Source organism: Physcomitrium patens, chromosome 2 (assembly GCF_059467195.1).
Source record: "Physcomitrium patens ecotype Gransden chromosome 2, ASM5946719v1, whole genome shotgun sequence".
Classification (NCBI taxonomy): Eukaryota; Viridiplantae; Streptophyta; class Bryopsida; order Funariales; family Funariaceae; genus Physcomitrium; species Physcomitrium patens.
In genome coordinates this window covers 16,342,725-16,348,193 of record NC_143411.1, presented here as the reverse complement: position 1 = coordinate 16,348,193, position 5,469 = coordinate 16,342,725, and the positions used below count along the sequence as shown (strand labels likewise).

The 5,469-nt window shown below is 33.7% G+C and overlaps 1 long non-coding RNA gene across 1 annotated transcript; it reads right to left on the bottom strand.

Moving 5' to 3' along the window:
- Nucleotides 1–3,416: 3,416 nt before the first annotated feature.
- Nucleotides 3,417–4,848, bottom strand: LOC112274126 (uncharacterized). Its single transcript, XR_002967329.3, has 2 exons — nucleotides 4,491–4,848; nucleotides 3,417–4,233 (listed from the first exon to the last, which is right to left on the bottom strand). It is a non-coding gene; the product is annotated as an uncharacterized LOC112274126 (long non-coding RNA).
- Nucleotides 4,849–5,469: the final 621 nt, after the last annotated feature.

Below are 5,469 nucleotides of genomic sequence, written 5' to 3'. Positions count from 1 at the left end.
CTAGCAAGATAGAATTTTTGTGATATTTAGGTCTTAAACTAATATCTATTATAAAAATAAAAAATAAAAAAAGATTTTAAAGAAAGAATATGACTTTTATTAGGTATTGTATAAGATTCTAGCTACATGGTTCCTATTGAAGTTAAACAAACTTGTTTTTTGGTATACCATCTTTTTTAACATCCATACTCATCATTATGTTGTTGCATCATTTTTTTAGAAAATATTGAATAATATGATTAGATTTTCCATAATATAATTGTAATCCTTCCTAAAAATAATAAATCTTTTTTTGCTTAATAAGATGCTTGAAATGTATTGCATCAATTTGCATTTCCTCTACTTCCAAATGTATGTATTAAAAAAATATTGGTATTGCCATTGAATTATAATAAACTTCAAGCTCACTTGTACAACTTTCAAAATAAAATTCAAAAAGCTAGTTGGCATGCTTCATAACAAAGTCAATTGTTTGATTTAATGTTTGAAAATTAAGTAAGTTGAGAATCAATTTCTTTTCCTCATATTGTAATTTTTAAATAAATTTATTAATAAGTGTAATATTATTCCACTTGATATTAATAATAAGTTATCAAAATTATAAAGCATACAATGATATAAATCAATTTTCTTGTTGCAAAATATAGATCTTATTGGTTGTAATACAAATTGCATCATATTTTCCATACATAGATCAAAATTATACCAAAAAAGTCTCTAAATCATCTAATATTAGATCACATTATTCAAAAAAAGATCCAAACCATGATAATATAGAACTTCAAATAGTATTCTAATAAATTTGACTTGTGACACTAGAATTACATAGCTTTAGAGCCAAAGTTAAATCACTAATTGTACTTAATTGATGAATCCTTAAAACTTTCATCTTATGCTATTAAATTTCTTGAATAGAGCAATTTTTGATTCTCTATTACTTAAATGGTGTTGTACCATAGAAGAAGTAATATGATTTGAAGTAAATATTGAAGCAGCTTCTATTATTTTTATATCTTTACTTTCTATTAATCTTGTAGCTTCTTGTCGTAGTAAATTGAGTTAATGTATTGCAAGCATTCATTTCTTCAACTGCTCTTGTATTTGTATCAATGCACTTTTCATTTCAACAAGATCTATTATAATACTATATATATATATATATATATATATATATATATATATATATATCTAATATTACTCAAGATAAATAGTAGAGATGATTTGAGAACAAAAAAAATACTAAGAATAATGTCAATTTAAAACAAGGTAATTTATAACTTCTAATACACTTATATCTAATAAAAAAAGAATAATCTACTTTTAATCAAGAAAAGACAAAGCTCTAATATTATCAATGCATTCTTGTTAATCTATTAAGAATAAAAACTTGATAAATATAAATAAAGAAATAAGACTTTTTATTAAAAAAAAAAAAAAATAGAAATAAAAAAGTATGTATATTAAAAAAAAAAACTAAAATAACTATTGCCAAAAATTATTAGAGATCATATACAAGACAAGGATTCTAAACCAAAGAATGGAGTTAACTTGACATTAAAACAATAACTAAATATAAGGCAAGAAAGCCCTGGCTAGACCACAAGAAGTAAGTTATTAAGACTAAGAATCTTCTCAGCCTCGACTCCTATATATATTAGATCCTAAGAAGCTTCTTGAGAAGTTTTTATGAGGCTTGAGAACAAAATTAGCCTAAGATCCTTCTTTAGCAATTTTTTAAATCATCTAAATTCTCCTAGAACCTTCTAGGACCTCCTATGATCTTCTAGAACTTTGGTATCTTTATTATAGAATTTTTCTACAAAGACTCCTTCTGTATGTCCTTCATAGGCAGGTTCTACCTCAAACACAATTATCAATGATCGAATTGCCACTTTTGGTCTAGATGGATGTCATTGATGGAACCTTTGAACCTTCATTTGTATATTTATAAGGTTGTCAGCTAGTTCTCATATGCAATTGTTGATATCATATTTGCGCCAATAGACTAGATATTCAAGCCTTCCATGTCTTATTCTTGAATCTAATACCTCTTTTATCTCAAATTCAACATGATCATTGATTTCAACCATAAGAGGTGGTGATTGTCTTTGACCTGATATGTTTGTTTCTTTATATCTTTCCAAAAGCAAAACATAAAAGACTGGATGAATCTTCATAGATGAAGGCAACTCCAAGCAATAAGTTACATAATTAATTTATTTTTGAATTACAAATAGTCTCAGTCTTCCGTAGTCTAACTTATCACATGGCATATTGGTTTTTATATTGCGCCAAAGAAATCATACTTCATTATCAACTTCGAATGGAAGATGTTCTTTCTTCAATTCATCCACCAATAGCTTATAACGTTGTTGAGCTTTTTCTAGGTGATTCTTCATGGTTGCTTGAAGTTTGGCCATCTTCTTAGTAAACTCCTCTACTATTACATTTGCCGACTTTGAAGGCTCTATCATATCCAACTTTGGATGATGACTATAGTTTGAATAGAATGGTGTTTGCTACTTAGATGCATAGATTGTGTTATTATATGCAAACTCTATCAACGACAAGTAGGAAGTCCAATCATCTTGTTAATAATTGATGGTACACCTCAAATATTGCTCAAGAATTTGGTTAATCTGCTTCGTTTGGCTATCAATTTGACAGTGGAAGGCAGAAGAAAGGTTGATGTCAATCTTAAGAATCTTGAAAAGTACCTTCCAAAACCTTAATACAAATTGTGGCCTACAATCTGACACAATGTTGTCTGGCCATCCGTGGTAACAATAGACATTGTCAATAAAGAGTCTTACCATCTCTTCACTAGTAATTGACTTCTTACAACATAAAAAATGTGTCATCTTGGTTAATCGATCAACAACTACAAAGATATTGTCAAATGAATTTGATGGTTGAAGATCTGTAATGAAATCCATTGAGATAGATGACCATAGTTATCTTGAAATAGGAAAGAATTAAAGAAGTCTATATGATTGATGTCGAGGATCCTTTGACCTTGAACAAATATCACATGATAGTATGAATTCTTTAACGTCCTTTCACATTTTAGGCCAATATAAGTTTCTAGAAGAAAGTTCCAGGGTCTTATTGAATGCAAGTGTACAGCTGTAGGGAGGTCATGGCGTATTTAAAGAACGCGCAAGTTTTACTTGCAAATCATCCTACAAACAAGCCGAGAAGTTTTGCAAGCATCTACAAAAAAAAACAATAGAAAATTCAGCTTTCATTAACGTCATCAGCTAGTGACAAATAGACGCAGAGTCCCAAAACGTTCATATAAGTAAATTATCTAAAACCTGAGTCAAAGTTACTCTCTGTAACATTAATTGCACGAAGCTTACTTTGACGTATTTATATACCCGAGCAAAATGTATGCGACTCTATTCATTATAGAATGCATAATAACTCATTAGAATGCATAGCCCCGTTTCTCATTAATAATTTCCAGTGACAACTGTTGTCAAAATTCTAGAATGAAATCGAAAAATGCCTATGTTCTTGAAGGAACTCTAGACCCTAAACACCTAAACCCTAAACCTGGTCTGCTAGACAAAACCAGCCCAATTATTGACTAGAGCAGAAACTTGACCAGAACCTAACACACAAGGGCCAACCTCGTCCTACAACCATATCAGAGAACCTTAGGCTAAGTTCAATTAGAAAAAGGCATAGCGATAATACTGCACAGGCATTAAATACAAGATGTGCATATATGAGCCAATCATAATCTATATGGTCGAAGATAAGGCTAGCATGAAATTTCATGACAGAAGCGTCCTTGAACACGTTGGAATATGTTTTTCATGAAAAAATATACACACATGTATATATATATATATATATATACACACACACACACACACATGATTAAAACGGATGAACGTCATTGTGATTTCAGTCAATACAAGGATCCACTAGTCTGGTGTTGCATTGGTTCATACAATAGGTCCAATGCAATTTTGCATCCTCCCACGAAAATTCAAAGAGATCAAAAATCAGGTCAAAGCATAAGGACAGCGTGTCTTGCATTCCTTCAAAGTTTCAAACTCAATTCGGCCTCTACATTTGCAGGACCAACCACAGACATGTAGTAAAAGATGCAAGCAGAAACTGACGCTTCAGGAAAATTTCGACGACGACTTTTGAACAACAATGCATTCACTGCCACATAATACCTGGTTGAGGTTTTCGATACTCGTTGTACACTCCTCCCTGCGATGTTTCAAGAGACCAGGGCCTTTTTTATCCCTTATGTTTGTTAACTAGGTCACTTTCTTAATACCATGAATGAAAAGCAAACTGCAGTTAAAGTACTGCAGTTCAAACAAATTGAAGCGGTGGTACGTGTAGCACATACCTGTGCTGATCTTCTGAGCAGTAAATCACAATCAAACGAACAATATAAATCCATCACACACATGTAACACGAACCAGCAAAAGAGAAAATTAGCTGTGGAGGAAGTAGTTACCTCACTATAAACCTTGAAGTATCTCCATCCCTTCAGCTAGATCAGAAGGGATCCTGCTCCATTACAAAGCTCGCAATCACATCGCCAACAGGAAGAGTTCACCTCACCTCAGAGCCTCGTGAGTGATCTAGAACAGAAATATCTGAATCTACAATCTCGCAATTAACTTTTATCGAGCTGCAGCGGAACACGGCTCTCAAACTTGCTTGATTCAGGATTTCTGAAGAGCACGGGATCGCACACAACTCTCGATCAACCGAGACGAAATCCATCTGGAGATTCAAATATCCCGCTCCCGCCCAAACGGCCATTTTCAATGTGGGACCCGCGCTTTTGCACTTGTCCAGTTGGATTTAAACATCACCACCGCATTGAAGACCCACTCTTTGCCAACGGAGAGTTTTTTTTATTTTATTTTTTTTTGCCCGATTCCAGGCATACTGCCGAAAGCTATATTCTATTTTGCTTTAAATTTAATTTTTCCCATCATGAAAAAGTCCCTCCTCGCTTTTCTCATACTGAAAAGTTAAAAAAAAAAATAAAAAATAAAAAATAAAATACGGAATGTTCTGGAACGCTAAGGTCGTGGGGGGGGGGGGAGAACAAATTGGATGAAATCCCGATTCCGCACGACATTCGTTGCCAGCGTGGCACCACACTGTTCGCAACTCAAACGTCGAGGATCAGTTTGTGGGCACTCGACCGCAGCAGCAACCGTGGCCAATCCAAGCTTCGCACTTTTCATTCCAAGTCAGCTCAGGTATCATTCAAGGTGTTCCCAGTCCTGTAGTGAGAAAAGGGACGAACATACCTTTCCATAGAGAACCATATCACGGCCAATCAGGTGAAGTGCCAACTGGGCACACAAGGATGGTGTCCCCGTCTGGATCCGACGTGGCTAATCAACCGGATCACGGAAGCCGAGCGCCATGGTGGACGGTCGACGTGTTCCATAATGATTGCACATGGTGGCGTAAGG